Genomic DNA, 25,233 nt, shown 5'->3' on the forward strand with positions numbered 1-25,233 from the left:
CTCCGCGGAATGCAAGACAGACGTCGGCAGACGTGGACGTGGACGCCAACGTTCTTCTGACAAGCGTCGCCTTCAAACAAATCTCTGCGTCTCTGCGGTGCAGACAAATCTCAGAGACTCCAAACCTAAGCAGCCGCCAGAATTGTGCTGTGCATAAAGATTTGCGCACTGAAAGGAGAATTAAACTAAGTGAGCAACGAGCAAGACGGACACATCCTATACCCTGTTCATTTCGGTTTAATCTTTTGCGAATAGCTGAAAATCGCATTAGCTGTTCAGCAACTAATCTCTAAGCAAGCCAGACCTTTGTTCCAGTCTCGTCTTGAGTCTGCACAAGCAAATGACCAAGCGACACACTGCCCTTGCCCTGGGCTTAATTGAGGCGAATTAATTATTTATTTAGATTGGCCGGCGCGACTTTCAGGGACGCTTGGCAATTTGTGGCGGCAACGCAGCATTTGCAACACTATTTGATAACATGCCTTTGCGTTCTGTCCAGCTGCACGCACATGCCGTGATTTTAATGCGCTGCGATTTTTTGCGTGTGCTGCAGACATTTCTCGAGAGCCGCGGCCAGCCAGCTCCGGGTCCGCGTCCAGGCGCGATAGGCACGCAATGGACCCAAGGATCGAATCGAACCCCCGTCCTCCTCTGGGTCTTGGCTTTTAATGTCGCATGTCAACTATGTCATGTTGGCCACTTTTTCTTTTATTCCTTTTTTGCGCATTGGCGTGGGCGTTGGCGCTTTTGTTGCTGATGAGCGAAAATAGCTTGTTGGAGAGAGAACGAGCTGGCAAGGGTTTCTACGAGTTCCCAGATTGAGCGAGCTTATTTACTTTAATTGCAGCTGCCACACATGCTTAGAAACCAGGCGGTAAGCAGAGGGGACCCACACAGAGTTTGTTGTAATTTACGTTAGCTGCGTAGGTGTCGCCGCTCAGACGATCATTCGCTTGCGTGTGCTGCACCCAGCAGCCGGCAACAACCAGTTCAAGGCAGAAGCAGCATCTCCTCGCTTGAGGTGCGGTGTTTGCCTTGGAATTGAGCAATTTATATGGGAAAGAGCAGAGCCCAAGCTCTTGGCTGCCCGAAAGGCATTGAGGCAAGACAAAATATCACAAAAAATAGAAAGAAAAAACTAAGTAAAATGAAATAACACTTCATTAGCCAGCGAAGCGGCAGAGGAGAGCGGATCTGCACCGGCACATGCAATGGCTCTGTGACGTGGGCTGCGTTTTTATCGAAAAGAAAACAAAACTGGCGAAAAACTTACAGACTTTTAATGAGCTCGGTAGAGTCCGGGTAGATGGTGTGAGAGAGATACCTGCGGCAAGAGATGTTATATGTGTTAGCTGTTGCATAAGGACAGATACAGGGATATATAAAGGCCCAGAGGCCTTTGAGCCGCTGCCAGTGCTTATGATGAAATCGCAACGGCACATAACTCCGAAAGGGTTTCGCTATGTGGAGTGCGTAGCCATTGTTCTTTATGCCAAGCAACGCAATTTGCCAGCCAAAAAGTCATTTGGCCAAGTCGTAACGCGCACAATGCAACCAGCCCAACCCACACACACACACAATCGCTCGACCCTTTTGTATGGGGCTTCGGCCATCAAATGAAGAGTGAGCCAACGCCATAATCAAAGAGAACTGTGCAGCTTAAGGCAACTACACAGTGCGATGGCAGAGACGAAGCACGCTGTAGTGGGCCAAGAAGGGGAAAACAAGAAACGCAATTTCCCCAAAAGCGATGCCAAGGAAATCCAACGAATATTTTTTGTTTGCCAGCAAGCGTCGGCTTATTGGCCACATTGGCCGCATTGGGCGCGTTGGCCGATGAGTCTACAGTTCTCTCTCCGTTTTTTGTTCATTTGTGGCTGCTGCCTATCTAGCCTGGCTTTAACTGAGACAGCCTTTGGTTAGAGCTGAGCCAAACAAGGCCTTTCCACGTACGAGCCAAACGGCAAATGCCAAACAGCAAAATTGGCAAAGCCAACTCGCGAACGGGTTGCTCGCTGGGCTCCCCTGGCTGGGCTGCGCTCCATTCTTGCCAGTCTTGCGATTTAACAAGCAAGCAGATTGTAATCGACTGTTGGGGCCAGTCCGTTAGCCGGCCCACGCGCATCACATATTAGAGAAAATTGTAATAGATTTTGCTTAATTTATTATAAACAAAACCGCCGCCGCCGCATCTGCAATTTACCAAGTGTTCGCCCGTCTCAAGTGGACTCCCTTCTATTGAAATCTTTATCCAATTTAGCTGTCATTTGGCTGTCGCCATTCGGCCTGTCTCATAATTCTTGCTCATATTATTCGCACAGCCTGTTCGCTTTTTAGTTTTCCACCTACGTGACGCCTTGTAGGAGACGTTAATAGTGGCCAGAGGCGGGCGGCGCACAAGCATTCCACTGGCTTGCATTGGCCTTCGCTTCCGTGTTTTATACTTTTTACGGGCTTTTACATTTTCCACCCCCCTCCCCCAATTCTCCGCCGCATACACCTTCTGCTCTAAGTGCTGTATTTATTTTAAATTTTATGTGCGTTCAGCGCGTTGAGCGGCACAAAAAGAATTTAATTTTCCCCGCGCTGCGTTTTAATGTCGTTCAACTTTGCTTGAGTTTAGTCATATATTTTATATACATACATATGTATATACGCTTTGTTTTATTTTTTGTGGTACGTGCCTGGAAAGGCTGAGGCTGAGGCAGAGGCTGATGAGGCCGGAATGCTTAGCGCGTTTGGCTTCATTCATGTTTATCTATGCGTTGAGTCGACTCTGGCTTTTTATGGGCTCAACAAGCTTGTACACAGGGCCATAAAATGACCTGACGTCTTAATTTTAATGACAAGTCACTTACATGGTTATCTGGCCCCAAGAAGCCGCACATAAAGTCCAATTGGAAAGTGGAAAGTGGAAAACCCAGAACGGCACACATGCATTAGGTTTGACAGAGTTCATAGCAATATCTTGGCCGTGATATATTGTTTTGGCAGTCCTTGGCAAGCGAACTACATTTCAAATTCGAATTGAGAAACTGATCTGGGACTGATACTGGGCTGGCCACTGCCTCTAGTTCCAGCTGTGGCTCTGGCAATCCTTGCTTTTGGCACCCTCGCATTCTGCATAGTCATCCATATGGAAAAACATTTTCCATAATGCCTTTGGCACAATTTATTGACTATATTTTGTTGCCTTACTAACCAAGCCCATTGCGTGTGCCTTTCCTTACGGCTTTGGCTCTCATATCCTACTTTCTCATATGCGTACCCATTATGTGCTGCCGGATAGATAACGAGTCATGTGGGTGTTGCTAGGCCTGGCCGGGGTTGTAGAGCGCTCATCAGAGATGTGCGTGTTGTGTGCAAAGAATTTTTGTGGCCTCCAAGTTGCCAGCGTTGTCTCTTGTGACCATTGTTGCTGCTGCTGCTGCAGTTGTTGTTGTTGATAACCAAATTGCCGTGTGTGCCAAAAGAGCGCCAGCGTCGACATCGTAGAAAGAAACAAAAGCAGGAAAAATAGAAACCCGAAAACCCTATATAATAGCTTTAGATGCCTCGTTCGGTTCGCAGCGACAACGCGTACCAAGCACCTCCATCTCCCACTGCGCCCGCCTCGACCAAGAGCAACGTCGCCTCGTCCCATTATCGGAGCCAGAGCAAAGAAGCCAGCGCGCTTTTCGTTTCGTGCGTTGTGCCGAGGCGAAAATTGCGTGGCTTTTCCTATTGGAAATTGGTGAAAACGAGGGCTACAACTGTTACAGCTGTGGCTATAGGAAAGAGCCACTGCTTGGGCTACTTTTAGTATCGACTGTGTATCGCCGCGTATTATCTAGTTGCCTCTCCACTTACTACGTTTCATTTTTTAGTTTATTTTTTTTGTGTAATGATGTCGAGCCCGAGCAGTCGTCGTGCCAGACTTTTTACGAAAAATGTATTCTAATGGGCGCTTAGTATCTGGAATGAAATTTCTCACATATTCTGCACTTGGGATTCGTTCTCAGTGTAAACTGATGGCAAATAATTGACGCTCAATTGAAAGTCTTGCACCAGGCCAGCTCTTTAGTTGGCTGTCTTGTAGCTTATTTAATTTTTCTAGTATAATTCCAGAATCCTATATAGAATTTGTATACCAAACCTCATTGTGTATCTAGTCTAGTTTTATTGCATTATTTACAATCAGGAGTAATATAAAAGGAAGTAGTTGACAATGCATTAAAGGAGATAGGCCCAAGCCATTACTGGAGAACTTGACACTTGTAGCCAAAGTAGAAGCCTGAAAACATTTCTATTGAAGTTAAAGCTTAAACATTTCATTTCAAAATGAATTTCTGAATTAGTTTATAATTCATGATAAAGTGCATTGGCGCCTGCCATCAGATACATACACAACACAGTATTTGTTAGTCTTAAAATATTTTAAAATCAAATTATTATTATATATATTTTATGCGCATATTGCTAACATTTATTTTTTAATTTCTTATCTTTGCAGGTACGTGAAATGATAATCTTAAAGAGCTTATTGCAGCTGCTTTAGCAATATGAAGCGGAAAGAGTTGCTATTAGGCAGCTTTATTGAGTCCCAGGGGGCGTGCTGGTTCGCATTGGCAATGCCCAGATGCAATCAGCAGCTGCCCAACAGCCAGCGCCCAACTAAGTAATGCAATCACATTAAAAAGATTCTGCTACATGGGCACAAAGAGAGTCTGCGGCAGATTGCAGTCGCGCTTGTAATCAATGTAACTACAACTTGTTTGACAGCTCTTAGCATAAATAGTTGACAACAGTGAAACGACAAGCGAAGAGCCTAGAGTCCAGCCCCAGCTCCAGGCTTAGCCGCGTTGACGGGCGCAAGGTGTGCGAGGCGTGGAATGGGACAGGCAAGCGACATAGACACAAAACCCTTAGCGAAGTTGAAATCAATGCGAATGCGGCAGTTAAATGCAGGAGGAACATCTCTTACTTTGGCACATTTAACGAGTGTCTTCTGCACTCGAGCACTGCGACACCGAGAGCGAGAAGGAGAACGAGAACGGGATGAAGCTGGAGTAGAAACAGCGACAGAAATAACAGATACAGATACAGATACAATTGTATCTGCAGTTGCTCGAATGGCAGCATCATTATTATCGTCAATATTATGATTATTGTTTTATATTTGTCGATTCTCAACCTTAGTCTGGGAATAGACACCAGCCTCTGCCACGGTATAGTACAGACAGACAGTCAGTCAGTCTGTCCGTCTGTCTGTGTGTCTGGCTTTCTATCCTTTTGATCTTTTGTCTTTTGCAATTACAATTATATTTTATTTGCCCGAGTTGACACAAGAGACACGATTTCGCCTCTGCTTTTGTCTCTCTAATAGCCCTTTGAAAATCAATTACGACTCCGCTCATAACCGACATCAACCCAAGTCATCTCGTCTCCTCCCATCTCATGTCTCGCTCTCGCTCTCGCTTTCGCTCTGCTCCGACAGAGTCCCGAGTCAGCCTTAATATTATGTCAATAAATTATTTAGTTTTTATTTGTTGCCCGTAGTTCTTAGTTCTCGGTCCTGAGTCGCGGCAGTTGCACAAGCGGCACGTACACGGGCTGGACACATGTTCTAGCAGGAATTCTACATTCGAATTGACATCAATTCCCTGGCGGGGCCTGGGCCATGCATTTTTGCAGATGCTTTGCCACAATTTGTTCGACTTGGCTGCGGAACTGTTGACCAGTTTATGACACAGCCACATTTGTTATTTGTAATTTTTCTATTGGCCTGTCGAATTCCTAAGTGTATTTCGCTGCAATTTCTCAGTTCCTAGACACCGTGCGAGATTTTACAGCGGCAGCAACACTCCTTAAAGACTGCCCAAGATAAGCCACTGCGTCGACTACAAATAATTGTGCAATATATGTAATACGTAGCTCAGTCGAGCTACAAATGGCGTTGCCCCACAATAGCTCCAAAGTCAAAGGCGATAAAACACGCGATTGTTGTACGCAGCAGCACTCGAGGGGGCAACGTGGCGCAGTTCAAATATAAAGTTCTTGGCATAAATATAGACCCAACAACTGTTCCACATCAATATAGTGCTTTTTGTGCTAAACACAATACAAGCAGCACGAAAAAAAGCATCAGTAAAGGATGTGCTCCGTCTGAAGGTATTATTGCTAACACGGGCAAAGGAATTCCATGCGCACCTCTGTGACTGCTTTATGAACAGGTCAAAGCTGGGCGTTGCATATGTTTCAATGCCATACCAACATGTATTTATGTGATTTATAATAGTGTACGTATTATAATATTGTGTATTAATATATGCATATAATCATTCCAGTTACCAGCCGCAGCCTTTGAAGCTGATATTGCTGCGAGTTGGATTCCATAGTCAGCTGACAGTATGAAGCTTGAGATGAGAGGTGTGCGACTATATTACTTTCAAATAACTGTCAAAGCTTACGATTTAAAAAAGATGTGTAATGTTCATGATTCTCTTAATTCAAATAGCAATTTCTTTTTAAACTAAATCATTTTTAGAATGAAAAAAACTACACTTAGCGAATCCGAGTCATCTGAGAGGTATGCCTGGTACTTCACGCATTCTATCAATTCCGTATTATATTATATGTGGTCTAGTAATATAATTATATATATTACTATATATATTATATATATATATATATAATATATATATTATATATATATATAATATATATAATTATATTATATTCCGGAACGTATTCCATCAAAATATGACCTCTTCGCAAGTCGAGGTCTTGTTAGTGGCCCACTCACAAAAATATACATAAATATATATTTCTCTTCCCCCAACGCACACGAAATATATTTAATTAAAAATGTGTTCGTAAATAAATGTAAATTTCAAACGATCTTTCGTCAACGAACTTTAGGTGGCATGCCAGAAGACTTCTTTTACTGCCTGCCGCTGCAGCTGCAGCTGACCTCTTGACCAGTGCTGAGGCGCAGTTACGACCGCAGTTTTCCATAAGAAATATGTTATGCATATTTTTCTCATTTTTCCCCAGCGCTTGGCCGCAAACCCAACCGACGCAAACGAAACCAGTTTCTTCTTCGTTGCAACAATGGCCGACTATTTTGTATGTGTGCCCCCCTTGCGTCTGTCCGCCTGTCTCAAGCTTCAATATCCATAAATGTCCAATGGGTTGTTGCTGTTGCTGTTGTTGTTGGTCATGACTTTGGCCGGTTGCTTGGCATTGCTTCATGCTTTCAATCTCTCAATCTCTCATTTTGACTGCCTTTCTGCTTTGTTGTTCTGTTTAGCTTGGTCTGTGTCCAGTTTTCCAGTTGGGAGCTTCAGTGCCGTCTTCGTCTGTTGGATTCTAGATTTTTATCGGTTTCTACTTAAGTGATTGTCAGTCAGTCATTGGCTTGTTGCGAAGCCGCTAAAGGACTGTGTGCCTGGCTCTGGTTGCCTGGGCAACGTTCTGCAGCTGTGTCTGCTGCCGCTGCCACTGCCTCTCTTGCATTTGGCAGCAATTTATTTAAAGCCTTGTATGAAATTCGCCCATTTGCTTGCCCGCTTCACTCGTCAATTCCTTATTAAATCGTTGAGCTCAGTCGGGATATTCAGGATCATTGAAAAAGGTAATACAACTGATAAAAAGGCGATGTAACCCTCTTTTTATGACGATAAGCTGAGAGATCGCAAGACTGACACAGCTTTCATGGAAGAAGCAGCAGCAGCAGTCGGACGGGTGGGCGTCGTATGCATTTCCACTCTGAAAGCTGGAAGAGACCCGATGAACAGTTTAATTAGGTTTCAGCCAAGTGTGAGAAGAGCTCTCGTTGCTTTCGTCAGGCGCAAACTGAAATCGTGGAAGCGTGTGGAGCACACGTTGCGCGCAAAACTGCAAGAATTTGTCAAGTGCCACCAAACGCACACACACGCACATGCACACACGCATTAAGAGTTATAAAAACCCCTTAAAAAATATGTAATACAAACAAACCCTCACAAACACACACACATTCGACCCACTTGAAATTTTCCTGCCATATTGCGTATACGCCTCGTGTACCGGGGCTGGCACTATAAATGCGCATTTTTCATGGGAACCTTTCGTTATGGAGCTTTTTGTAAAGTCTCTTTTCGTTTTCACTATTTTATTTATAATTTTATTTAATTTTCTTTCCATCGCTGAGGTCCTTTTGCCCAGGCTCCTTCACCCATTCACTGCCTTTATATGTGGTGTGTTTGTATATGCTTATGTGTTAATTCTATTGAAATGCTGTCAAGCTCACAACTAAACCAACGAACGAAACACCCACTAAAGTGGTTCTGGGCATATGTGTGTGTGCTTGTGCTTGTGCTGGTATTTGTGTGCTCTAGCTTTGTGCTCTCATGTATTTACATGCCTGGAAATACAAGCACACGCATCCGCACACACAAAAAAGCAAAAGGCACCGCCGCTAAAAATGAGCAAAAATCACACAGAAAGCACATGCGTACTAGTTTTTCAAATTAGTTTTAGTGTTTGGGACCGAAAACAAAAATATAACACACGAGAGGACGTCACTGGCAATGCGCGTGCTATAGATACCCTGCAACCAGGTGGAGATGCTGCAGACATTTTGCCTTCAAATTCGAGGCAAATATTTTAGCTATTTCCCTTGGAAAAGGAGATGACAAGACGGATCTTTGTGGATCTAGTTGCCTAATTGCATATGCTCGGAGATTTCGCAAAGCGAATATCCCTCTATTTCAATGCGTACAGGGCATAAAAAGAAAATTGTAATTCATATGAGTGATATGTATAAATGGCAAAACAGCAACAGAGCCCGACTTGAAATACTTTTACCACATTTAGTAAATTTGAGTGTGCGCTCCTTTGTTGTGCTCGCCGATGTGTGTTTGTGGGGATCTGTGGTTAGCTCTTGAGCCATCTCCTCACATCTAGTTTCCATATAATATGTGCATGTGTGCTTTGATTAATTTAATTACATTTCGTGTCCTACCAGAGCGATATTTCAGCTCTCCTCTATATGGCAGCGATTCTCAACTGGTTTTAGGCACTTAGTGCTTTGCTTTGGTTAAGCGTTAGTAGTGGTAAGGGCTGAAACAGAGATAGGGCCATAAGTGCAGAGAGTTTTGCACATTTGCACGTAAAGTTTCACTCATTTTACAGAAAATAGTTGTTTTTTTTTTCTGTTTTTACTTTGGCAACTCCCAGCTAGACCCTTCGCTGGGCTTGCTCTGTGTTCTTTGCCAAGCCGTAAAATTTTTGTGGCACAAACTTTTCAGTGCTGCAGCTCACAAAAAACTAAATTAGTAAATTATAAGCCGCTCAAAATTAATTGCAAAAAAATATTTACACACACGCCCAGCACTCGAAACTTGCAGCAGTAGCAGCTGCCAAAATGGAGTTTTAAAATTCTTGCATACACACACAAGCACACTCTTGTCTGCAAGTGTGTTTGTGCGAGTGTGTGTGTGTATGTGTGGAGACTGGAGATGAAGTAGGGGACTTTGAAATGCAGCAAACTGCATGAAAAGTAAGGCAAAGTAGTTCGGGCGAAAAAGTCTAAGTGGAAAATAGAGCCAGCCCATTGATGGTGGGTCTGGCTTGGTGGGTGGGTGGTGTTGGCGGATAGTTTGTTGTATTTACAGTGCAAACCACTTGAAAAAATATTTTTTAATTAAATTACAAAATTGCTAAAGAGTTTGGTGGCTGTTGGCAATGCAGAGCTCGGAGCTCGGAGCTCAGAACTTGCAATTCCCACATAAAAAGCAGCAAATGCAAAGGACAGCAAAAGTATCTTAGGGCAGCAAAAGCCGCAAAGCAGCACAATAATGTGCTAGGCAATGGGGCAGCATTGAGGTCCAGTTAAGTGCCGACTTTCCAATTTTCGAGTAGTCGCTCTTTCGGCTCGGCTGCCAGCAAAGTTTTAATTGAATATGTTAGATAAGCTCCGGCAAAATATTTATGGCCACGTCTTGCACTTAATACGCACGACTATTATGTGACAGTAAATAAGGGCAATTGTTGCCCGTTTGTCTGCATCTTGCATCAAATATTAATTTTAATAACCGCTTTGCCGTGCAAACTTGAAATACCCCAACCAATGTCGAGCACTCGGCAATCATCAACTACTCTGCCTGCCGGACACTTGCTGCACTTTTAAGTGTTTCGCCAGCTTGTCGACTTTTGTCGTTTTCGTTTCCTTACGCTTGGCTGCCAGTTGCCAGTTGCCAGTTGCCAGTTGCCAGTTGCCAGTTGCCAGTTGCCAGTTGCCAGCTGCCAGTCCCTGCAGCTTGAGCCCTCCAGTTTCCAACGTGCCGCACAAATTCGCGCAACGCCATTTTGCAATGCGCGGGTGCGGAAAATGTAGGTGAATGCACCTCGCCAGGAGGCAGCCGGGCTCTTTGTCCGCCAGCTGCGCCATTTTCTATTATTTGCGGCTACTTTTCCACGCGCGGGCGTTGACTTTAGCAGCCACTGTAAATATTTAAGCCTCCCGAGCGACAGGCAGCAGATTCAACTAGCCCAAGCAGTGAGAGGCGTGTACCTGAGGATCAACTGCAACTGCAACGTCCTTTAGAATGCTGAATATCTTCGAGGATAGATGCTGTCACGATACTGCTCAATTTTCAGCTGCAATTAAGCTATAAATTCTCTATACATAGCCGAGTAAAATGAAGAATTGATGAAATGAAGTTGTTAAGCTGCGATTAAAAATGCTTAATGCATATTCATTGAGCAGCTGCCGCATGTAAATATGTATGTTCGCATCTATGTATATCCACTTTATTCATGAGGAAACAGCTTTAACATATATTTGCGTATTTACGTATTTACGTATTTGCACATTTAATATTCTATGCCCCAAGCGAAATCTGTCAAATGCTTATCTGCAGTGGGCTGCCTGTTTTTGTTATTTATAGCAACGATGGCTGTGATTTGCATTTTGAATCTGCCGTCTGACAATGGACTGTCAAATCTTCGATAATAGAAATTTGATTGCATTAATTATTGCGTTCAAGGCGTCTCCGATTTCCTCTGGGACTTAACTTGGCTTATAGCGCGTTGCCATTGCAAGCAGGAAAAAAGGACGGAGGAGGGCTTAAGTTTCTGTGAATTAGGCAAAACTGCAGTCAGATGCATGTGCAGATTCGCCCACAATTCCATTCAGCATGTAACATGCCACAGCAACAGCAACAGCAACAACACCAAACATTCATAAATAACAAGAGATGGAACGGCCTTTGTTTCAGTTTCGTTGCCCGGAGCTATTGTTATCTTTATATGTGTGCCACATTCAGTTTTGTTTATAAATATTTCATTTTGTGGCAAACAATGCGAGTACGACTAAAACGACGCCAGGCACTTCCGCATTTGCAGCTAGTGCCCGCCCCCGCTCCGTCGCTGAGTGCTCCAGACGCTTCCGCATGCTAAGTCAACAGAAGACGAAGAAGCTAACGCCTTACACTTGTGCCCTAGTCTTGATCCCAGTCCGAGCTGCCGTCTATTTTGTTTATTGAAGTTGCGCGACTACTGCGGTTGACGAGTCCAAGTAGGGGAGCACTCCACTGGGCTGTCTTTAAAGAGGCACAAGTTGAAGCAACAAGCAACCAGCAACCAGCAACCAGCAACCAGCAACAAGATTTTGTAATTTTCCATCTGCTGACATATGTAGTTCATTAGTTCTTCCAAGTTGCTCTGTGTTTTTGCATATGAATGTACACAAGATTTGAATTAGAGCTGTCAAATCTTTGTCATACATCAAATTTGCTGCCTTGCAGTATCCAATCTCGGCCAGGGGGCATGGGTCATATGCCACTCAATCAAAGTATTTGCCGAGAATAGCTTTAAAACAATTGTGCCACGCTCGAGCTCGCCTCTGTTGCTGCTGCCAATCATGATGATATTAAACATGCTGCTAATAGTCATGATGATGATGATGATGACGACGATGTTGGTGATGATGATGAGGATGAAGATAATGTATTTCTGGCTGTAGCTCTGCAGCGCACTAGTTTTAGCAATTGCCCCGGCTACAATTGATTGATTAGCTTACAGCAAAACGCGAATACCAATTCTGGCCATGCAATATTCATAAGGGTTGCCCGACCATTGGCCAACGGACAGTCGGAGAGGCGAGTGCGTGCCAGGTCTCATTAATATTTAGCTGGCAAAGCTAGTGCCAGCTTCTGCGGCATAATTAAAAGTGACTTTTCCAAGCAACCAGCCAGCCAGCCAGCCAGCCAGCCTGCCTGCCTGTTAGGCTGTCCGGTTGCCCGGCTGCCCAGCTTAGCCCCTAACCCGGTACTTGGGCGCAAGGTTGGGTAATGCCAGAAGTTTTTCGTCAATGTCGACAATGTCGTCAGCCTTCTAATGGCTGACAGTTGCTCGAAATGATGATGACAGTTTAGATGAATTAGTTTATTCAGTTTGTTGTTAATGCGCCCAATTAATGCCTCAACTTTAGCTCTGACTACAGCCACTGCCCACTGTCCCGTTCCAAATTGTTGCCCAATCAATTTATAAGACATTCGCATGTATGCCTCAATGAGAAATGTTACAACATTATTTGCATGGCAGTGAATTTTTATTGACACTTAAACATGCAAGACATAGAAATCATATTAGAAGCGGAGCAATATGAACTGACAGCGAGTATAAAAAATATCTCGACGAATTATGCTTTAATCAGTTGGAGCGCTCTGAGACGAGCGGGAAAGCAGGAGCGGCATCCGGAAGGAGCAGCAGCCTGCTGACGGGGAATCTTGATGAGAAAAATGCGCATTTTAGTGGCAGTTAATGCACACATTTATTTTATTTCATTTATTTATAACGTCTTCCACTAATAGAAGACATTTTTCATTTCATTTTGCCCCGAGCAAGTGGAGTCTTGTATGTGCCCACACGAAATTACATCAAATATCAATTAGTCCATTATTGTGGAGGAGAAGATCTGAATGCCTGCCTGCCCGCCTGCTGTCCGCCCCGCCCACTCCTCCTCCTGCTTCTCCTCCACTACATTGGGCACTTTACGCTCTGACCCAATTCAGTTGGGAGTTGCGAGAGACAAGCTCGCAGCATCCAGCAGCTGGCATTGTTTTTAGTGCATTTTCACACTCAAATTGCGCCATAAAAATTTATATTAATTTCAATATTAGGCTCATTAACATGGCCGCCAGTAAAATCGTAAAAGCAGCAGAGCAACGAGGGAGAAAAAGAGAGAGACAGAGAGAGAGGGAAAGATAATATGACGATGATAAAGATGGATGTGTTTGGAGTCGGACTGACTTGTGTGACATGTACAAATCGTAAAGTCAAGTCTATAAATAAAATATGTGCTCTATCACAGCAGCAGCATCCAAAACTATTTGGACCCAGCCCCTGCCCTGGCCCGTTGCTCAAGTGGCAACGAAACATTTTCAAAGAAGCGCATCACAAATGCAAAAATAATCAGCTGACATCGCAGCAGAAGAGAAAAACAAGACTGAACTGAATATAACTCAGCTGAAAAGACAATCAGGCAATCTGACTGGAGACTGGAGACTGAAGACTGGGGACTGGGGACGGTGGACGGTGGACGGTGGACTGTACGCGACTGCTCGCAGTTGACTTTGAGTGCCCTCAGCGTATTTGCGTATTATGAACTCTCGAGCAAAACAGAGAGCAGCAACTTCTTATATACGAATATATAAAATTCTGCGTAATCTACATCTGGCTTAGCGACAAGCCACAAACGAAGACAGCAATAGGAAATTGCATAGCTCATAAGCTGAGCTGATGACGTCTCGGCGCGGCGCGGCTCGACTCGACATGGCCGCGCTGGATTCAATGTGGATGCGTTTTTGGCATAAATTGAAATGAACTCAGCCAATTTGAGGCACAGGCTGCAGCCGCAATTTGCATAATCGATAGAAATTCAACAAATTTAACCACACACACGCAGGCGCTGCTGCAAAGCTGTTTTTTTTTTATTTTTTATCATGAAACAACGGAAGCTGCCTCATAGCAACAACAATTATGAGCGAAAGGGCGGATGCTCTGGCGCATGGTGTAGGAATGCGTTTTAGAAAGCTACTCTCAAAACACATATATCGAAAATATATTTTATTACAAAACACACACACACATACACACGTACACACACAACAATCGCTAGTGCATTGACTTCCTGTAAGAATAGACGTCGACTTCAAATGCAGCGGACAACAATCAAGAAACCAGAGAGCGCCGTACTTCACCCACATTACGCAGTTGCTGAAACTATTTCTGTCGTTTTTTTTTTGATACCCTATAGTCATTGAAGTGTAAGCAGGGTATACACAGTTTGTGTATATGTAGCTAATCTATGCGTGTAATTAGTATGACAAACTTAGAGACTTCATAACTTAGCTTTGTTCTTGATCAGCTGAACAAGCTGTCATATCACATTTATCTCTCTGATTTATACGGAAAATATATGAAATTTGTAAAGGACATGCATATTAGAAATACCGACTGCATCATAGTGGAAACTATAGTTACAAATATTCCATTTTAATTTAAGCTCACATTTTAAAAGTTTTCTTTGAACTTTGCTTTATTCGCAATATTAACTGGGCAGGGTATCCACTCGTCGTTCACATCTGACCAAAGGCCACTCTTGTTATTTTTTTGTGTTTGCTTGTAGGCGACAAAGTCAGTTTCTTGTCAGTGGTGACAAAGAGGTATTGATTACATCTGCGAGTCTGAGGAATTGAGTGGCCTGTAGAGTGAGGACGACGCCAAGGGGAAGGAGTGTATATAGGGTAACTAATGTTACTGATGTGTGACAAAAAAGATGACTGATAGAGCAGAGAGCGTGCAGAGTTGGGCAACGCACAGGGACTGAGACCAGTATCGAGGTTATCTAAGTGCGAACGCAATGCGAGGGAGCAAAGTGCTGGGGTCGTCACAAGTCAAGCTTCCTTCATAGATATATATAAATTATAAATTACAAATTATACAGTTTGAGGTTTTGTACTGACGTTCACATTGTTCTCTTTCTCTTTGCAGGTATGTTTCGAAACAGTTTAATTAATTGAATGCAATTCGAGTGGCCAGCTTGTGCTCCACTTCGCAAGTAGGAATCTATTTCTATAAGAACACAGCAAGGCAAACTTAAAATGCATTGAAAACAAACAAGGTAAAGTTTTTTGGCGAAACCCCAAAGCCCAAACAAACAAGCAACTGCCAGTTGAACTAAACCAAAGGACACTCGCTGAAGGTCAAACGAAGGTGGCCAAAAGAACAACAACAACAACAGCAGCAAGAACAGGTGGCAGTTGCCATTTCATGGATCCTGGGGCACCTTCAGCAGCCCGCCCAGGTGAAAGCAAATAAACGTGTGGCATTTATACTTGTGGCTGCAAATTTATTTAGCATGCATTTTCCACGGGCAAGAAGCAGAGAGCAGCAAAAGCACAGAGAGAATCCGATGTTTGGAAAGTGTGGCAAACGCTGTAAATTTTCACTGGCATATAAAATACATGGAAACGAGCGTTATAGAGGGCGAGAAAAACGTGCGCGTTTCCAAATTGATTTTCAGCAGATTCAAATATATGTTTTTATATGTGTGTGTGTGTGTGTGTGTGCGTGTGTATCGAGTGTACACAGCAGTTAGTGTAGTTGTGGAAAGCGCTTTACAAATTACTTGGCCAACATATTTTATTTGAGGTTTAATTAGTTAGTTGGCCAACAAGCAGCTGCTGGCCACATGCACCACAAATGCAGGCATTTCAAAGTATTTTCGTTACATATTTCATTGACTTGTTTCCGTTTCGATTGTTTCAATTGCGCAGCACTTAAATGGAACGCCCGATTTCGGTAGCGCCCAGATTTGGGGGCGAGCCACTCATATCAGGACGGACCAAATAGCTCCTCCTCAACTTATCAATGCATGAGCAATTCAATGCTGAGCTCATCTCCCAGATTTTACGGGCAAATCTAGTTTTATTTTCTGAGCTCGCGGCTTCTTTGATTCGGACATGTATTTAGATCGGGATCAAAAAGATCAGTGTCGTCGTTGATTAGGAATCGGGGCCAGCCACAAATCATAGAGCCCCATTTCAGCACAGCTAATTATTTATATAGTTGGCCCCAATCGAGCAGCGATTTTAAGTAGAGCAGAAGCTGAAACGTATGTATCGGACACATATGTTTAGGCATTCAATTAATTATAGCCCCTGCGCCTGTAGATTAAACAAAATTTGACTAACAACCACCACGAAATGGGCGTGACTAATGCCGACATATATTATAGAAAAGCTAGTTAACAAAAGAAACTAAAAATAAATCAACAGCCAGAACATGCGATATACCGAGACGGACATGAATCGCATTTAGAGAAGTTTAAGCGCGGGCGAAAATACTTTTAAATGCGATGATCAGGCAAAAAGAAGTCAACTGCTTAGTGTATTGGTTCAGTGTTGAAAGCAAACGATTTACAAGACTTACACACGCCAACACACGCCAACACACACACACACATATATACACATCTACACCTACAGAGGTAGTCCCTAGCTGAATGTTAAATAATAAATAGCTACAAAGAGCTAAAAACCCCTCATAGACATACGAGAAAATACGGCGGGTTACCAAAGCGTGACAGGGCATAAAAAGTAGCGACTTGAGGTCGAAGCCGCAGACAGAGGTATTCTTGAGAGAGGCCAAGACATTGGGTCAGATAATTGGTTATGCCAAAGCATCAATTAAAAACTCCAAAGACTGGGCGCCAAACGGCAAAGATTCAGTCAGCTAAAGAGCTAATATATATCAGATCTGTAGAATTGGGCTTGGACGAGAGGAAAGGAACAGCAAAACAAAGAAAGCGAGGGCAGCAGGCCAACATAAGGGGTGCAACGGAAGCCGAACGATGAGCGTAAAACGTTTTTCCGGTTACTTAAGAAAATTATAGGTTACATAAAAAGAAACTGGCAGACTGGACGTGAGAGAGAATGAGAGAGATAAAGTCGGGCAAGTCAGAGAGCCAATTGGACAATTCGTCAACAAAGTCAGCCAGAGTTTGTTTATTTATTTATTTATTGGATTGCTTTGTCACAGCGCTCTTTCGGCTTGGCTTGCTTTATTAGCCGTAAAGTAGTAAAAATGGTTTAGGTGAGTGCTCGCTATGTTGGGCTTATTGCGTGAGGTCAAGAGTTAAGTGAAGCTCAGCGAAGCATGCTATTCAAATACAAATACGAATAAAAACACAACTACGACTACAAATACCGGGAGCCCACCTACCGAGCGAGGTGCGGAACATGTGGAGGAGGCACCGAGAGTCTCCACACATAGCCCAATTGTCGCCTGTGTTTTTGTTGTGGTTTAAATATAGCCACGTTTTATGGAACTGCTCTAATTTTATCACATGCAACTATCAAGTGATCCATGGGCGGAGAACAGAGGCGTAACAAACAAAGAAAACACAAAAGACGAGGACCCAAATTAATGAGCGACATGACTTGCTGTTATCGCAGCAGACGGCAATTTTCTGCTCCAATCAGTCCACAATATTTACATATCTCAATAATATTAGCATGCTACACACTTGAGTACTCTGCTCGTTCAAGATTACTTTAAGACTTGCGACAGCTTGACGAGATCAGAAAATATTAACATTAGATCCAGAGTTCTCACTGCTCTTAAAGAGTCGAAAATATACCTGTTACAGGACTATACAGTATTTGCTATGTGCCTGACTTTGAATGAAATGTGCCTTCGTATTGTATTTGCAAGAATGGTAAATCTAGCGGACTATTGGATCCACACAGTCCCACTCGTGTCCTGCGGCACTTTTTCTTTTCTATTCTGTTATTGTTTTTGATTTTTTTCCGCATTTGTTTGCAACCAGCAACTGAGCAAAGAGCACAACAAAAGACAAACACACAAACAAGCGTAGGCAGGAGGCCACGGGAGAGAGGCAACAATGAGCTACTTTCAACATGAGGTTGAGAATCAATGCCGTTGCTGAGCCGGGCGTTAAATGCCGCGACTCTTCGCCTGTCAGCACAATTAGAAGTGCACATGTGAACTGCTGCAGAGAGTTGATGTTGCTGCTGGCCGCCATAATGGCATATTAATAAAGCCGTAATATGATATTCCAGGCGATGGCTATCGCCGCTACACGTCGTCGGGTCTGATGAAATTATTCATGCCTAAGCAAACCGGCGGTTGAGTAGTGAATGGATTCCGCTGGGGTGAAATGGTCGTCGTAATTAGTCGTAGTTATGGCAGCCACAAATATAAGTTACTAGCCAAAAGATAATAAACAGACAACACACACACGGAGATAGGAAGTGACAGGCTACGTGTGGGGCTGGCTGACTGAATTGGCGGTAATTGAATACCTCGCATGTTGTCGTCGGCTGCACACATCATTGAGCCTAGTTCAAGCAGGAACCGGGCATAGATTATACTATAAAGTCGCGCCTGCAATCCGACTCGAAATCAAACTCAAACTCAAACTCAAACTCGGTCAGGCTGTCCGAATGGATGGGAACCGATGGCCGCGGCCAATGCCTGCGGGTCGATTGCCCACTTTGAAGAGACACGTGTGTGGGTGTTTGAGTTTTCAGTTTCCGGTCATGCATTTTTCATGCGTCTCGTTTGAGCCCCGTAAATGGGGGCGTTATCCAGCGATTCCCAATAATAACGAAACTCCACTATGTGTGTTGTTAACAAATTGTTGCGTGTGTGCATTTAATATAATTAGTAGTGACAACAACCGTACAACTGTAACCCGTAACTGTCGTGCCACATATTAGTAGTGTTGTCAGTTGTGTAATTGGCTCCGCTTCTGGGGTGGCACCACCAAAGGGTTTCTAACTACTGCTCGCAGGCGCATGCTGACTTTCAAATGACTTTCATGTGGGTGGGTCTTTAGAGGAATGGGCTAAACCAACTAAGCAGACCTGGCTCCAAAGTTCCCAGCCATCAACAACTTAAGAAACAATGACCAAAATATAGAAATGTAAAATATAAATGTAATTTTAACCCAAACAGCTGCAACTTCAATCGTCAAAGGAGCTAGCGTTAATTAAACCCTGAATATATTGAAAATTATAATTTAGCATTTGATAGTTCTGGAAAGCGAGAAGGAGACACGACGAGCCCTATCAAATATATGTATTTTTGATCGGAATAACGTCTTGAATCGATGTGCCATATCCTGCCTGTCTGCCTGTCCGTGTGTCCGAAGAACCCATAGTTGGGGTTGTTCATTTGTTTATGAAGAAGCACAGCATGAATGCAGCAGCCGCTCTGTGCTGGGGTAATGGTACCGCCTAGTCGTGCACTCCCGGCTAAAATACACGCTCATCTTCTTCATTGCACTATTTTCTAGCTGGCAGCATAATCTGCTTTTAATCTCACTCGCGTAATTCCCACGTTTTCGACGACATTTCTAGCCTGAATTCTTGAATTTTATCCAACTTTTTGTGTCGTTGAATGTTGTATTTATTTATAAGCATTAATGACACCTAATGCAGTTGCCGCTGCAGCATCAGCAACACGAAAGACAACAATTACGCGCAACAAAGCAACCCAAAAACCAATTGTCAAAACAACACACACAGCACAACAGAGCAGAGCCGAGCCGAGCAGAACAGAGCAACATGTCATTAGCTTTCGCACTCAACATAAGGCTTATGTGTATAGAGAGTGTGGGGAGTTTTTGGGAATGTGGGATCATCCAGAGGGTCGTGTATTTGAGTGGCATTAAATGTATATGGCAGCAGTTGGGCTTGAAAGTTGGGATCCCTTTGGGATCGATCGTCAATTGGAGTGTTCAAACACATTGTTTTTACAGCTTGCATTGTTTATGTTTTGTTTGTGTCGTTGGGGGACAGTTTTCGGCGTTTGTGCGGATTGTTTTTACAGTTGCCGTCGATTTGGGCCACGGACAGGGCATGGAAATTGACTTCGAGTCCACGTAGCGCAACTTTTTAAGCCAGCCAGCAAATTAAGGGCATTAAAAAGTTACACGTACGCCCGCACATGTGTGCAGAGATGCTTAGTGGGAATGCAAGTTTTTCAATTTTCACGTACTTTCCACACAGCAGAAGCTTAAAATTCAGCCAAAACTTTCCACGATTAGTTGGTCATTAGGTGGGTGAGGGACTATAGAAAAGTTACTGAACCTCCCTAGGTGGGGAGAGCGAAACCAAACATTAATCATGGGATGCCTGCTGCACTTTTTAAATTGCAATTGCGGAATTTGGCTCGGCGTTGGCGTTGGCTTTGGCTTTGGCTTTGGCTTACTGTTCAGCTTTGACTTTGGCTATGGCTATGGCTATGGCTTTCAGCTGTGACTTCGCCTGCCGATATCAAAGTTTTGCCTTCATTTGCATATCGCACAAAAAGTTACGTTATCATTTGGATGCCACTGTCTGTCCCAGCGCTTCAGTCGGGTCGAGTCCAGTTCAGCCAAATCCCTTTTTGGGCATCTCTATCGAAAGTCACATTGGACTAAAAACAAAAACTGCTCGCCTGCTCGCCAAATCTATACGTAGCTCTGTATCTCCCTTAAAAAAACGCCGAAATCAATTTAAAGTTTTGGTGCATAAATTTGCACCACATTTTTCTCTGAGAGTCCCAACTGGGCAATAGATAAACTTATTTTTTAACTTCTCTTTTCTGTCTCTCTGTCTCTCCCGCTCGACATTTTTTGTGCTATTTTGTTTTGAAATTCAAGCAGTCTAATTGTTGTGTGCAAGTTGTTTCACTGTACAGAAAGTTTCTGTCGTTCTTGTTCGGTCTTAATTAATTGATTAGCATTTACAGTGACATCCGAATGTGTTCCGAAACTTAACTTCGAATTGAGTGCGGACTATTAAAAGAGCGAAACTTGCCTGAAATTTTGCAGTTTTGCATGATTAGATGCACACATATTGAGGCAGACATGTTTTGCTCGTCGTCATGGAGCTAAATAGACAGACAAATATTTTTTAATTAAACCTCAAGCAATTACAAGCGTTGCAAGTCAAGAGGCGGCACAAAGGGAGCCAACGATGACGACGACGATGACGACACCTCGCACAGTTTACACTTGAAATGACATGCAAAGAGCCGAGATGGGACGAGTTGGCAATGGAAAATTTTGGTAGTCGCAGACCGAGAGGCAGAAGCGGGCACTGGGAGCTCTCCCCAGTGTGGCTTTCTGCGGCACTAATTGATGTGGCAGCCTGGCTGCTGCTGTCTATATGGCTGACTCGCTCCTCAGAGCCATCTCGCTCACAGCAGCTGACATAGATTTGTGCAGCAGCAGCAGCAACAACAATGATGCAGAAGCAGTTGCTGCTACTGCTGCTGCTGCAACATCTGTTGAGGAGGACGTCTCTAGCACTTGAGCGAAGAAACTGCCACAATTTTCTAATTATTTGCAAAATTTTATGCCAACGAAAAGGCGAACACAAAATGCAGGCAGCCCATTTGGCACGGTACTTACACACACACACACATACACAGACACACACGCGTATCACTGAGTCTCTGTGTGTTTGTGTGTTTGTGAGGGGGGCTCATGCTTATGGAACGCCAAGTTTTATGCAACATTTTTGGATGCCGTTGCCAGCAGCTGTTGCAGTGCGGCAACAATAACGAACCAAACGAATTTTTGCAGCTGTGTGCAGCCTCCCCATCTCAATCCCCCCACCCCTTCCCGCAATCTCCCTATCCCCCTCTCTTCATCCCCTTCTCAAAAACTTTGTCTGCATGAGTGTCTGTGTGCGTGTGCTAAATTTTACATTACTTCGATTTTCATTTCATTTGCTGCCAGTTATTTTTGATATAAATTTTTGAAAATGACGCCAACGTCAGCGACGTCCTTGTGGCCCTTTTGCGCTATTTGCTGCTGGCTCTTTCTATTTGTGCTCTTTATCTCTGTCGTTCTTTGACCGTTTGTGCTCTGCGATGCGTGCATTTAACTTTTGCTGGCTCAGCGAACGCTTCTAAAAAGTATGCTGCAAACTTTCTGTTGACCCCTTTTACGCTCTTCAAATGCAATTTTCAATTACGCAAATGGAGGCATTATTAAAGTATCAATGGGCCGAGCTTGGACAGCTCTGATGCGAAAAAACTGCATTGAGAATGATTTTGATTTACGCATTTCTCACGCAAACACAAAATCGATAAGTCCAACAACTCCAAAAGCTGACAAATGACAATTAATTGCCTGGCCCAATGAATGACCGTAATAAACAAAACCAAAAACGGGTTATATCAAATGCCGCTGCGTTGCCAACTGAAGCGTTGTGGAACCAACCCAAGAACTGGGCGTGCCAAGAGCAAGAGACAGGTAACAGCGCCAGCTACGCAAATTGAAATCGGTGAGAAAAAGACGCACAGACTCGCGGCGGCAGCAGCAGCAGCAGCAGCATTAAATAAAATTGACGCTTCATTAGTTTTTGTCTTCACGCTATTTGCTCTTCAGCAAACAAAAAAAGGAAAAGTAAAAGCCATAAAAACAAAGACATAATTTACATATAAGGGACACATGGAAGAAGCAGAAAAAAGTTATAGTGGTAAATAATAATGTTAAATACGTAGGTTAACTTCCAGCGAAACCTTATGTCACACAGCATCAATTTAACATTTATTAAAAATATTTATTAAGGTCACATTAATACTCAATCTTCTTTGAAATACATAATAAATGAGTTCAAAACAATGCGAAAAAATTATTCGAAAACATAGTTTAAAAAAATGTTAAAAAATCTCCAGTCGGGAATGCTCGACTAGGATACACCCTGAAGTTCGGCCTATCAAAACAGTATTCTTGTATTTGAATGTATGTGTAGATAAAGAACTTTGTTCATTTAGTCAAAAAATGTGTAAAAGTTTCAAGTGTCAAGTTTCTCAGTCTCCAAGTCTCGGAGATGCACAGGGCTAGATCGACTCTGCTGTTGAGTCTGATCAAGAATATATATATATCTAAGAAAAGCCTCAAATTTTATGATGAGCAGATTTAATTTAGGTATATTCAATATATGTTTCCATTTACTACACAAAAATGTCTCAAGTTTGATGCGTTCCCAAAACTAATAAACGGAATTCAGCTAAAAATTAAGGCAACATCAATAGCTGTAGGAAGACTTTAACATCACTTAGTGCTCATAGGTTTATTTTCTGAAACACATCTCAGGTTTCGCGGGTTGGAAATTGTGTTAAAGCCTTTTCAGTGGGTGCGGCTACCGAATTGAGCGAGCTAACTGCTAAAAGTTGATTTTCAAGTTAATTATCAGTTGGCATGTGCGGCAAGTTGTAGATGTGGCTGCTGTTGCTTGCTACTGTTGTTGCTGTTGCTGTTGCAAATAACTAACAGGCAACATCAGCAGCAACAGCGGCGCTGACGTTTTAATTGAGTTTGGCTTCCATGGCAGCTGCGCTTCCAGTGTCTGAGCCAAGCTGAAGACGCGGATGCGTACAAGTTAAATAATTTCATTACAAGCAAATGTGTGTTGAGTGTGGGCGTGGCATTTAGGGGGCGTTAAGTGCTTGCAATTACTGTGCAGCTGTGTGGGGCCGTCTGACAAGCAGGTGCACTGCCTGTGCGTGTGTCGGTTGGCCGGTTGGCTCGCCCACATTCAAATTGAATGGTGAGTCCTCAGCGTGATTGACGGCCGAAAAACAATATCTGGCGATTTGCGAACTCTATGCACAATACAAATTAACTGGAGCAGCAATAACAATGCAAAAGCCATCAAATTGGTGCTAACTGGGCGCCGCAATCTATCCAGGATCTCGTCTGGCCACAGAGCCACGGGGCCAGCTTTATGGCTGGTTATTGTTTGCTTTGCAACTGCAATCCAAATACATATTGTACTTTTTGGCAGCTATGGAGAGCTGTGTGCTTTGGCATTTGGCATGCTGCAGCGATTCAGTTTTATTTTTTAGAACCACACTCGCTGGGGCGTCATAAAAATTGATGGATGCCCCGACCAGATACAAGCCTGACAAAAAGCCGGGCAAGATGCTGCTGGCCCCGTTTCAGCACAATAGAATTGATCGGCGTTAAATTTGAAATAATATGTATACATTAAGAGGTTTATTTTTTCCGTTGCTCTGAAGTCATAAATTTGCCATGACAAGTATTTATAGAGCAATCGAAACGATATCGATTCGCCGTCGTTGATTAAAAATGGAAATGGTCGATTGTTCAAAATGCTCTCATCTAGTTGCATCTCGCGGCGCACAGTTCCAGCGCCCATTACGGAAATGTAAGAAAAATATTTGGACAGCGTTTTCTGGCAGCGCATCCCTGTCCCCTGTCCCCTGTCCTCTGTCCACCGTGCACTGTCCACTATTCTGCCCTCCATTCCGACATTCGAACTGTAAGAAACGATTGGCAAGAAAATGACGACTGCAGCTTTTCATTTTTTAATGCCAGCTCGCAAAGGAGCAAATGCTGCCCACTTCACTTGTCACAATGGCAAGGACAGTCGCAGTAGATAGAAAAATGATTGCTAGAAAAAAGCTCGGCCATATCGTTTTCCTTTGTCATTCCTTTGTAAATACGACTGAAAGAACTCTTGAAGCTCAACTGCAGTTGGCAAAATATTCCACTAGCAGACAAAAATCTTTAAACCCACTGGAGAGGTCAGCGAACCCTGCAAGTCAGTCACTCAGTCGGACGGTCAGTCAGTCAGTCAGTCGTGGCTCTTAGCTCTACGGAAAATCTGTGTTCATTTACATAACTCATCCTCCATATCGAGTGCATGGCTTTCCTGTTTCGCAGTGTGATTATTATGGTCTGCTATTACATGCTCGACAAATGCAGTGGAAGGAAAACTGGGGATAACTGGGGGAAAAACTGCTTCGACCTGACACTTTTGCGATAATTTATGTAATTCTTCGTTGTTTTGGCTTGGCGACTCAGCTTTTGGCAGCGAGCTCGCACATGCCATTTGAAAGGGAGAAGCGCCTGCGCCTAGAATGCGGCAAACATTTTATGCGCTTGCTTATTTTATTGCCTTTGGCACCATAAACATGATTGCCTGAAAAATCGCCTTTGTCGCATTTCCTCGACACATTTGGCGTCCTTTCAAAAAAGCGACTGTTGATAAAGCATGTTGATGAAGACAGCGCAGAGGCTGCAGTCCTTCAGCTCGAAATGGTAAACCATAAGTGTGGCTGGCCTATGCTTGACTAATCGCATTCCAATTTGTACCGCCGAGCTAATTGCCCTGCCCCAGTGGGGGTGATACTCCGAGGCTGCCCCTGTGGGGG

The 25,233-nt window shown here is 43.6% G+C and overlaps 1 protein-coding gene across 4 annotated transcripts in view; it reads left to right on the forward strand.

The window, feature by feature from the left end:
* The window catches only part of LOC111597625 (teneurin-m), a 131,704-nt gene that overhangs the window by 35,462 nt on the left and 71,009 nt on the right, over window positions 1–25,233 (forward strand). The window lies entirely within an intron of this gene.

The sequence above is a fragment of the Drosophila hydei genome, unplaced genomic scaffold (genome assembly GCF_003285905.1).
Source record: "Drosophila hydei strain 15085-1641.00,03,60 unplaced genomic scaffold, DhydRS2 tig00000001-arrow-pilon, whole genome shotgun sequence".
Taxonomy (NCBI): domain Eukaryota; kingdom Metazoa; phylum Arthropoda; class Insecta; order Diptera; family Drosophilidae; genus Drosophila; species Drosophila hydei.